This window comes from Antechinus flavipes, chromosome 5 (assembly GCF_016432865.1).
Source record: "Antechinus flavipes isolate AdamAnt ecotype Samford, QLD, Australia chromosome 5, AdamAnt_v2, whole genome shotgun sequence".
NCBI lineage: Eukaryota > Metazoa > Chordata > Mammalia > Dasyuromorphia > Dasyuridae > Antechinus > Antechinus flavipes.
Window position 1 is genome coordinate 91,355,230 of NC_067402.1, and position 12,218 is coordinate 91,367,447.

The window sequence follows — 12,218 nt, forward strand, 5'->3', positions numbered from 1 at the left end:
TATATGCTCCTGACTATTTTAAGGAAAAGTCCATTTATTCCTATACTCTCAAGTGTTTTATGAGGAATGGATGTTGGAATTTATGAAATGCTTTTTCTGCATCTATTGAGATATCATATGGTTTTTGTTAAGTTGGTTATTGATATAGTCAATTATGCTAATAGTTTTCTTAATATTGAACCAGCCCTGTATTCCTGGTATAAATCCTACTTGGTCAAGGTATATTATCTAAGGAATGATTTTCTGTAACCTTTTTTGCTAATATTTTATTTAAGATTTTTGCATCAATGTTCATTGGTGAGATTGGTCTATAATTTTCTTTCTCTGTTTTCAATCTACCTGGTTTAGGTATCAGTACCATGTCTCTGTCATAAAAGAAATTTGATAGGACTACTTCAATCCTTATTTTTTCAATAGTTTATATAGCATTGGGGCTAATTGTTCTTTAAATCTTTGGTAAAATTCACATGTAAATCCATCTGAAAATCCTGGGGATTTTTTCTTAGGGAGTTGATTAATAGTTTGCTCTATTTCTTTTTCTAAAATGGGACTGTTTAACCAATTTACTTCTTCCTCTGTTAATCTGGGCAAGCTATATTTTTGAAGGTATTCTTCCATTTCATTTAAGTTATTGAATTTATTGGCATAAAGTTGGGCCAAGTAACTTCTAATTATTACTCTAATTTCCTCTTCATTAGTGGCGAGTTTTCCCTTTTCATTTTTAAGACTAACAATTTGATTTTCCTCTTACCTTTTTTTTTAAATCAAAATTACTAAGGATTTATATATTTTGTTGGTTTTTTCATAAAACCAACTCTTAGTTTTATTTATTAATTCAATTGTTGTTTTAGTTTCAATTTTATTAATCTCTCCTTTTATTTTTAGAATTTCAAGTTTAGTGTTTGACTGAGGGTTTTTAATTTGTTCCTTTTCTAGCTATCTAGAATTCTACCCAATTCATTGACCTTCTCTTTCTCTATTCTATGCAAGCAGGCCTCTAGAAATATAAAATTTCCCCTTATTACCACTTTGGCTGCATCCCACACATTTTGATATGATGTCTCATTATTATTATCTTGGGTTAAATTATTAATTATGTCTATGATTTGCTGTTTCACCCAATCATTCTTTTGGATGAGATTATTTAGTTTCCAATTATTTTCTGGTTGATTTTTCCCTGGATTTTTATTGAATGTAATTTTCATTGCATTGTGATCTGAAAAGGATGCATTTACTATTTCTGCCTTTCTGCATTTGAATTTGAGGTTTTTATGTCCTAATATATGGTCAGTTTTTGTATAGGTTCCATGAACTGCTGAGAAGAAAGTGTACTTCTTTCTGTCTCCATTTAGTTTTCTCCAAAGATCCTATCATACCTAATTTTTCTAGTATTTCATTTACCTCTTTGACTTCTTTCTATTCACGCCACTGTTTTGTGGTTTGATTTATCTAATTCTGAGAGTACAAGGTTGAGATTTCCCACTATCTATTTCTTCTTGCAGCTCTCTTAATTTCTCTTTTAAGAATTTAGATGCTACACCACTTGGTGCATATATGTTTAATATTGATACTGCTTCATTATCTATGCTACCCTTTAGCAAAATATAGTTTCCTTCCTTATCTCTTTTAATTAAATCAATTTTTGCTTTTGCTTGATCTGAGATCAGGATGGCTTCCCCTGCTGTTTTTACTTTGCCTGAAGCATAGTAGATTCTGCTCCAGCCTTTTACCTTTACTCTGTATGTATCACTCTGCTTCAAGTGTGTTTCCTGTAAACAACATATTGTAGGATTCTGGCTTTCAATGCAATCTGCTATCCCCTTCTGCTTCACGGGAGAGTTTACCCCATTCACATTTATAGTTAAAATTACTAATTCTATATTAATCTCCATCTTGTTAACCCCTGCTTATGCTTTCCTTCCCCCTATCTCCCTCCCCTGTATTAAATTTGTGAGCACCACTTGCCTCTCACAGCTCTCCCTTTTTAAGATTCCTCTCCCCTTCTTCGAGTTCCTCCCCTTTTCTTACTCCTTTTCCTTATAACTTCTGTATTCCCTTCCACTTAGGTTACTCCTTCCCTTTTCACTTTTCCCCCTCCCACTTTTCAATGAAGTGGGAGAAGTTTCTCTATAAATCGAATATGTCTAATATTTTTCTCTTTCAGCCAATTTTGATGAGAGTAAGATACACACTATGTTCACCCCACTCCCTTCTTTCCCTCAGATATAATAGGTTTCTTTTGCTTCTTTGTGAGATATAGTACCCCCACTTTACCCATACCCACTTTCTGGTACAATTTCCTTTCCACCTCTAGTTTCTTTTTTATACTGTAAAATCAAATTATACATGTGTTCTTTATGTATATTTATAATAAAAATATAGTTCCCAAGATTTCTTTTTACCTTTTAATGTTTTTCTTGAGTCCTATATTCAGAGATCAAACTTTTTGTTTAGTTCTGGTTTTTTCATGAGAAATAGATGAAATTCACCTATTTCATTGAATGTCCATCTTCTTCCCTGGGGAAAAAAAAATGCTCATTTTGTCTGGGTAAGTTATTCTTGGCTGCATACCAAGTTCCTTAGCCTTTTGGAATATCAGATTCCAGGCCCTTTGATCCTTTAATGTGGACATTAGATCCTGAGTAATCCTTATTGTGGCTCCTCTGTATTTGAATTTTTTTTTTAGCTGCTTGTAGTATTTTTCCCTTGGTCTGATAGTTCTGGAATTTAGCCACAATATTTCTTGGAGTTTTGATTTTGGAGTCTCTTTTAGTAGGTGATCAATGAATTCTTTCAATGTCTATTTTACCCTCTGTTTCTATAACATCTGGGCAGTTTTCTTTGATGATTTCCTGGAAAATAGTATATAGGCTTTTTATTTCATCATAATTTTCAGGAAGTCCAATAATTCTAAGATTATCTCTTCTAGATCTATTTTCCAGGTCTGTTTTCCCAAAACGGTATTTGACACTTTTTTCATTATTTCTTATTTTGGTTTTGCTTGATTGATTCTTGGTGTCTCCTCAAGTCATTCATTTCCATTTATTCAATTCTGATTTTTAATGAGTTATTTTCTTTATTGACTTTTTTATTTCTTTTTGTAATTGTCCAATTGAGTTGTTAAGAAAGTTGTTTTGTTCTGTGGAATTTTTTTCCATTTTGCCAATTTTATTTTTTAAAGAGCTATTTTCTTTTTCCAATTCATTGATTCTATTTTTCAAGGATTTGATTTCTTTATCCACTCTATCTTTAAATGAGTGGGATGACTTATCCAGACCCTCTTGCCAAGCTTCTCTTTCCTTTCCCCATTTTTCTTCTAGTTCTCTTGTGAGAGCCTTTTTAATTTCTTCTATGAGAGTCTTGTGTGTTGAAGACTAGATCATATTCCCCTTTGGGGAGTCATGTGGAGACATTCTGTTTTTAGTCTCCTCAGGGTTTGAAGTCTGCTTTCTATCCATATAGAAACTATCTATAGTTAGAGTGCGCTTTAATTTTTCGCTCATTTTGACAAAGAAGAATCAAAGAAAACAAATAAACAAACAAAAAGCAAATGTGTTTTGGGCAATGTGGTGTTACCAAGCTTCCTCTACAAACTGCAGGATGCAGCAGTGAAGCAGCAGTGGAACATCAATGGCACTCTCTGAGACTCTGAGAGCGTGCTGAGTCACTCCAGGTGCTGGATAAGTATGGCCAAGTCCTGAGAAACCCTAGAGTTTTGGGATTATTGCCTTTACCCCCTGTGTTTATAGCTTCTCTACAGATCTACTGGTTTGCTGCCAGGGCAAAGTAGCGACATTGTGGTAAAGTTTTCCAGGCAGATATTTCTAGCTGAGATCACCACCCCACCCCTTTCTAGTCTGCTCAGTGTGAGCTACCTTCCATGCTCTCGCTGCATGCCTGAGTCTGTGCCTGGTCTAACCATCCCTGCCCACAAGCAGAAACAGACCTTTTTTGGCAAATTTCAAGGATATCTTCTGTTGGTAATGTATTTGTGGGTTTTTTCAGTCAAGCACTAATTATGAGGTCTTTTCATTAAAAAAAAGTATTCTGAGGGCAAGAAAGAGCTTAGATAGATATGTGTGTCTTCTCCAACATCTTGGCCAGAAGTTAAAAAGGTATTTTGCACATGAAGGAGGTTTGGTTCTCCTATCCCCTGCAGCTATGAGTCACAGCATACTTTAAGAAGTTAAGGGCAGGGGGGCAGCTAGGTGACTCAATGGATAGAGCATAAGCCCTGAAGTCAGAAGAACCTGAGTTCAAATCTGGCCTCAGATGTGTAAAACTTTCTGACTGTGTAACCCTGACCATGTCACTTATTCCCAATTGCCTCAACAACAACAAAATAAAATAAGAAGAAGAGGAAAAGAAGAACTTAAGGGAGTATTTGATTCTCACAGGGTCTATAGCTGTTTATTACAGAGTTAAGGAACTGCAAATCAGTGTTTACTGCTATCTTACTTTCTAAGCTGAGCTAACAGATGGACACCATGACATTGGCAGTCAGAGATAAGTGTCTGGAGATCATAAAACATAGTTACTTCTTTTAACCTTGCTAGGCTTTGAAAACATTTATATTCTGTTATGGGACAAAACTTTGAATTTGAAACAAGAATTCTTACAAAGTGCTAATTCAGTGGAATTGATGAGACAGTGGTTATCTAATTTAGCATGGTGCTTAATAATTCTACAATTTGGTACATATATTTATTACTTAATACAGTTCTACAAGATTCACACCTAGGATAATGTAATTATAAGAGAGCATATAAGCTCAGACAAACTCAGCCAGACTCAGAGCCAGAGAAGACAATTGGACTGGAGGCTGAAGCACAAGTCCAGGAACTCAGAGACAGATTCATTCACTCCATCCCATACCACTGTGGTGACAGGTCTCTCCTTCTTAGCTTCTCCACTGAAACCAAGATTCTGGAAGACTTCTGAGAAAGCAACCCCAGGCCCAAGGAAACTAGATTGTGAAGGAGATAATAAAGGATTTGGACTTTGACATCTGGCTATTCTTGTGATGATTTCTCTGATTGAAAAGAAGGCTGTCCCAGTTACCTCCGGAAAACCCACCAAGAACGTTACAATATTCTGTATAGGGATAGAATAGATCAGAAAATTTCAGTTACATACAGTTACCTCTCATGTCCTTGTATCCTATGCATTTTCTCACATGACACAATCTATTCTGCTGGTTAATTTTGGAGACTAGCTCCTATAGGGAGATGAAAGATGTGACATACTGGGGACAGGCAGAGAAGTCCTGTTTATAAACTCTTTGAAGTTTATTGATCAGAGATACAACTATATATACCTCAAATGCTCATAAGTTTGATACAAAGTACACACCTTTAAAATTCCTATAACCTAACAAAATTCTACTGTGATGTAAATGATTAAGATTTTCAAATTTTCTTCTCTCTTCTCCTTTCACTCCCCTCTTCAAGACAGCAAACAATTTGATATACATGTATAATAATTTTAAACGTTTCCAAATTAGTCATGTTGTGAAAGAAAAATCTGGACAAAAAGGAAAAACCATGAGAAAGAAAACCAAAAAAGTGAAAATAAAATGCTTTGATCCAGATTCAGTTGCCATAGTTTCAGTGCCAGTAGGGGATTGGGAGAGTGGCTCTAGACTCTATATGTGACTCTTTTTTCTGAGATAAACATGGGGTTCTTTGACGTCTTGTGGACCAGAACTTTTGTTATTATAGACTCTAGTTTTCAGAAATTTTCTACCTTTCTCCTCTCTTTTAGACCACAGTTGCATAAGTTTGTTTGTTTGTTTGTTTGTTTGTTTGTTTTACATAATACCAATATCTGACTAGTTTGTTGTCCTCTTTTTAGTTATATCCTTAACTGCCATGGGAATAACTACACTTAGATCTCTCACAAAGCTTGTTTCTCTCTCAATTGTTTCTTATAATTGTCTCATTTCATTTAAAAATAATTTTCAGCTTTGTTTAGAAGAAAATACAATTTCCTTTAACTCACCCACATATTTTATTTGAAATTGTACCCTGGTTATATTTCTTTAAGGCTTTTCTTGTAGATGTTTTGAAGTTATTTTTTTTGGTTTTTGGTTTATGTTTTCAGCATCCCCATCACTCTAAAAGCTCTCATTTTTTATTGTCATTTACTCATTCTTCCAGCCTGACTTCACATATTTTGTAAGATCTAATTACAGAATATTTCTGGAGGGAATATCTGATTTATGTTTTATTTTGCTTTGCATACTCTTGGATTCTTCTGCTGCTATCTTGGGGTATTGAGTATTGTGTTATTCAAAATCTTTTCACTCATTCCTCTCTCAATGAGCACCCCTTTAGTTTCTATTTTTTCATTTCAGTAGAAGGTGCCACTATAATATTTTTGTACATATCAGTCCCTTTTCTTTGTCCGTGATTTCTTTATGATAGAAGGTTTTTAGAGATTTTTCTGGGTTAAAGGATATATACAGCTTAGTGACTTTGGGAATATGATTTCCTTAATTTAAAAAAATAGAAGAAAACAAGTATTTCCTAACAGGTCTCTCCTTCTTAGCTTCTCCACTGAAACCAAGATTCTGGAAGACTTCTGAGAAAGCAACCCCAGGCCCAAGGAAACTAGATTGTGAAGGAGATAATAAAGGATTAAGATTTTCAAATTTTCTTCTCTCTTCTCCTTTCACTCCCCTCTTCAAGACAGCAAACAATTTGATATACATGTATAATAATTTTAAACGTTTCCAAATTAGTCATGTTGTGAAAGAAAAATCTGGACAAAAAGGAAAAACCATGAGAAAGAAAACCAAAAAAGTGAAAATAAAATGCTTTGATCCAGATTCAGTTGCCATAGTTTCAGTGCCAGTAGGGGATTGGGAGAGTGGCTCTAGACTCTATATGTGACTCTTTTTTCTGAGATAAACATGGGGTTCTTTGACTTCTTGTGGACCACTGTGAGACTCATGTCCCAGGATTCCAGCCCTAGTGAGTAGGCAATGTGGTAGATATCTTGATTCATACCAATGCCTACACAGTGAGGTATAGTCCTGACAAGGAGGGATAACAACAAAAATGTGATAATGTGATTCATAGCAGGGCTTTATGACCAGAATATAGATATAGCAGGTGCTTGTCTGATCTCAGAGGACACCTAGTGCTGATCAAAGCAGTACTATAAGTGAATGCATGTACAATAAAAATGATGATTGTACATGAAACAGTATGGTATATATTTCTTTTTTTTCCCTTTTCCCCTTCCCCTCAAGAGAGTATTGCTCTCTCTCTCTCTCTCTCTCTCTCTCACACACACACACACACACACCATTATTCTATACATACTACTATTTATCAGTTTTTTTCCTCTGGTTGCAGATGGCATCTTCCTTCATATATCTTTTATTGTTAATTTTGTATATAATAGACAAAATATGTTATTCACTTAAAATCATTTTTTAAAAAAAAAATTTTTTATTGGAGGCAATTGGAATTAAATGACTTGCCCAGGGTCACATACCTAATAAGTGTTAAGTTTCTGAGGCCAAATTTGATTTCAAGTCCTCCTGACTCCAGGGTCCATCCTCTATCCACTGTGTCAAAATCATTCTTAAAACAATTTTGGTTTTGCTTTTATCACCTGAACCAAATTGGTCTCTAATCTGTGTATGACTAGAGCTGAGCAAATTAGGGAGAGACAGGAAATTCAGGTCAAAAAGAAGTTTAATTTCAAAATAAGGGAAAAGACTTGCAAGCAAAAACTCATGTCCCAGGATTCCAGCCCTAGTGAGTAGGCAATGTGGTAGATATCTTGATTCATACCAATGCCTACACAGTGAGGTATAGTCCTGACAAGGAGGGATAACAACAAAAATGTGATAATGTGATTCATAGCAGGGCTTTATGACCAGAATATAGATATAGCAGGTGCTTGTCTGATCTCAGAGGACACCTAGTGCTGATCAAAGCAGTACTATAAGTGAATGCAAAAATTCTGGCATTTTTCTGTGGCTGAGATCATCTAGGGAGTGAGCACAAAGGATTGTTATTATTCTGAAATCAGGACACAACCTGCTTGCTGGGCCTTAACTCTGAAAAAATAATTTGTCTCCTAATATTTTGAATTGCATACAATGTTTTCTTGGCTCTGCTTATTTTTCTCTTCATTATTTTGTGCAAGTCTTTGCATATTTTTCCTAATATCATTGAGCTTATCATTTCTTATAACACAGGAGTATTCTATGACAATTATATACCACAACTTGTTCAGCCATTGGTCAATTAATTGTCATCCTGGCACTTTCCAGTTCTTTGCCACCATAAAAAGGAACTGTTAGAAACATTTTAGAACACATAGATTCTTGTATTTCCCTCCTGATCATCTTTGGAAACAGACCAAGTAGTGTTTTGCTAAATCACAGCAAACTCTTTGGGCTTTGCTCTCCAAAATGGTTGGATCATTTTACAATTCCACTAACAATGAATGAGTCCCAATTTTTCTGCATTCTCTCTAACATTTGTCACTTGCTCCTTTAATAATTTTAGCCAGTCTGGTAAGTGCAAAATGATCAAAATGATATCTCAACATTGTTTTAATCTTCATTTCTTTAATCAACAATGATTTAGAACATTTTAAAATATGACCATAAGTTGTTTTCAGTTTTTCATTGAAAAACTTCCTTGCATATCTTTTGATTATCAATTGGAGAATGACACACAGCCTTACAAATTTTACAAAATTCTTTATATATTTTAGAATGAAGCCTTTATCTGGTGGACTGTCTATAAACATTCTTCCCAACCCTGATTTTCTGCTTTCCTTCTAAACTTTGTTATATTTGTTTTATTTGGACAAAATCTTTTAAACTTAATGTAATCAATATTCACTTTACACTGTTTGCTCTCCATCTTTTGTTTATTCATAAATTATTCATCTGATAAATAATACAATTTATGTTCTAAATTTCTTGTAAAATATCTTTTTGTATCTAGGCCATGAATTCATTTTGACTTTATCTTGATTAGTGATATGAAATATTGGTCTAAGTCCATTTTTTGCCATACTGCTGTTCAGTTCTCCCAACAATTTTTTAAAAATAGTGAATTCTTATCTCAAAATCTTAAGTCTTTACAGTTGTCAAATACAAAGCCATTATTTTTATCTGCTGCTGTAAATTGTATGTCTCCTCTATTCCACTGATCTACCTTCCTATTTCTTAGTCAGTACCAGATAGTTTTAATAATTATTACCTCAGATTACAGCATAAAGTCTGATAAACAGCTAAACCTCATCCTTTTATATTTTCCCCTATTATTTCTTTTGATGTGCCTGACTTGGTGTTTTTCCAAATGAATTTTTAATTACTTTTTTAAAATTATACAAATAAACTTAGGTATAAATAATTAGAGAATTGTTCATTGTTCATAGGTAGATAAGGTCAATATAATAGAAAGTACAATTTTACCCAAACTAATATATTTATTCAGTGATATCTCAATTAAGCTACCAAAAATCTACTTTGTTGAATTAAAAAAAATAACAATATTTATTTGAAAAACCAAACTATCCACCCTCTAAAAAGCCCCCTCTTATCTATTCACCCCCATGTTCCTCATCTTTAGGCAAGCCACATAAAATCCCTTACCCATCCTATCCCCCACTTTCCTCACCTCTCTAGGAGTTCAGAAGACTCCTAAATCTCTTGAACACAGATAAAAGTAAATTTCTAATATTACTAGTCCTCCATGCCCACCTGCTTCCTCTGTATTAGTTCTTCGTTTTAAATCCCATTTTTATGAAATAACTTCTCCTTTTAATCTTTTCTTACCATTTTGCTTATTTGAAATCATCTTATCATATACAACTCAGCCCCAATCTTACTTTCACACTATCTTAGTAAAGATAACTGTTTTAAGAATACTATCACTTACTAAAGAAGGGAAAGGGACCTATATGTGCCAAAATATTTGTGGCAGCCTTGTTTGTAGTGGCTAGAAACTGGAAAATTAATGGATACCCATCAATTGGAGAATGGCTGGGTAAATTGTGGTATATGAATATTATGGAATATTATTGTTCTGTAAGAAATGACCAGCAGGATGAATACAGAGAGGCTTGGAGAGACTTACATGAACTGATGCTGGGTGAAATGAGCAGAACCAGGAGATCATTAATCACGTCAACAATACTATATGAGGATGTATTTTGATGGAAGTGGATTTCTTCAACAAAGAGAAGATCTAACTCAGTTTCAATTGATCAATGATGGACAGAAGCAGCTACATCCAAAGAAAGAACACTGGGAAATGAATGTAAACTGTTTTGTTCTTCTTCCCAGGTTATTTTTTACCTTCTGAATCCAATCCTTCCTGTGCAACAAGAGAACTGTTCGGTTCTGCACACATATATTGTATCTAAGAAATACTGTGACATATTTAACATGCATAGGACTGCTTGCCATCTGGGGGAGGGGGTGGAGAGAGGGAGGGAAAAAGTTGGAACAGAAGTGAATACAAGAGATATTATAAAAAATTATTCAGGCATAGGTTCTGTCTATAAAAAGTTGTAATTATTAAAATTTAAAAAAAAAGAATTGGATAACATTTTGTCATGGGTCATTTAAAGACTTGTTTGAGAATTGTTTTTAACAGAACTCTTAAATCTTTCAGACTGCTTTTCTTTACAATGTTGTTTTCTCATATAAATTGTTCTGTTTCTGTTCAATTCATCTTCATGCATAAGTTTTGTGGGTTCTTTGAAACTATCTTGTCATTTTTTGTGGCACAAAAATATATGATTATATGAATAAATACTATAATATGTTCATCTATTTCCCAACTGAAGTATCCCTCTTTAGATTTTAGTTCATTTCATATTACCCCCTTTTAATGATCTTTTAAGAAAAAGGAAGTCTGCTTTGTTTGTAGCTATTATTTCCTCTCTCGTTTTAATCTTATTCTTAAAATGGCATCCTCACACATTGTTTCCCTGATGAATTTTCAATGTTTCTTTTTTCTATATTAAGGTATCCCTTTTAGTTTATCTTTTCTGCTCCTTCTTCAAACCCTTTGAACAGGTTTTTCTTATTTAACCCTTATTATACCCTTTGAGGACATTAAGATTCTGAAGAGACATTAGTTCCTCCCTCCCCCCAATGAAAATGTTAGCACTCTAATACCATGTAGCTATTGAACATATTCAAATAAATGTAGCTTTTTAGGTTTCTCTTCACTTCTGTGTTTTCAAATCAATTTTACTACACAGCTCTGATTTTTCATTAGAAATGCTTGAAAGTTCTCTCTTCCATTAAAAATCCATTTCTGCCCAATATGACTATATCCTACTTTGCAGAATAAATGTTTCTTGATTATTAGACTCTATCTTTTCTCTTTCAGAATATTATAAGCAGAGATCTCCTCTAGTTTATGCTATCAACTATCAGGTGTGTGATCTTGATTGTGAATCTTAGTAATTAAAAGTAATTTGGGGGGAGAGGGAGTGCCTACAGTATTTTATCTTTGATTTGGAAGCCATAAGTTCTAATAATAACATTGTTCAGATTTTTCCTTTGGGTGTTTCTGTAAGGAGATAATCAATACTCCATCTTTGCGTATGTTTCTACTACACCTGGGCATTTTTCATTTATGTTGTCTTGAAATAGAGTCTAGACTCTAGTTTTGGTCATGGCTTTCATGGAAACCAATGATTTTCTTTCCTTGATTTTTTTTTTAGATTTTTAAGGTGTATTGGTGATGAGATACTTCAACAGTTTCTTTTTTTTTTCAATCTCCTTACTTAATTTTAATACTCTTTGAGGTTTCATGGAGTTATTCGTTTCTATTTGGTCAATTATGATTTTGAGACAGTTGCTTTCTTGTTCCTCTTGTTCCAAATTATTGATTCTTTTTTCACATCTTCCTCTTAAAACTCTATTTTTAAAAAATTTACACACCTTTATTAAATTTTTTAGTTTTAAATTCTCTCTCTCCAGTTCTTCCCCCACCAAATGAGAAAGGAAGTACTATGATATCAATTATACATGTGAAGCCATGCAAAACATTTAAAAAACTGTACCTGTGAAGTCCTGCTAAACTTTTATTTTAAGTATATTCTTTTTTTAACATTCATTTTCAAAGTTTGAATTGCTGGATATGAACACTGACCTTGAAGTTAAGAAGACTCATCTTTCTGAGTTCAATTTGGCCTCAGACAATTATAAGCTGTGTGACTTTGGG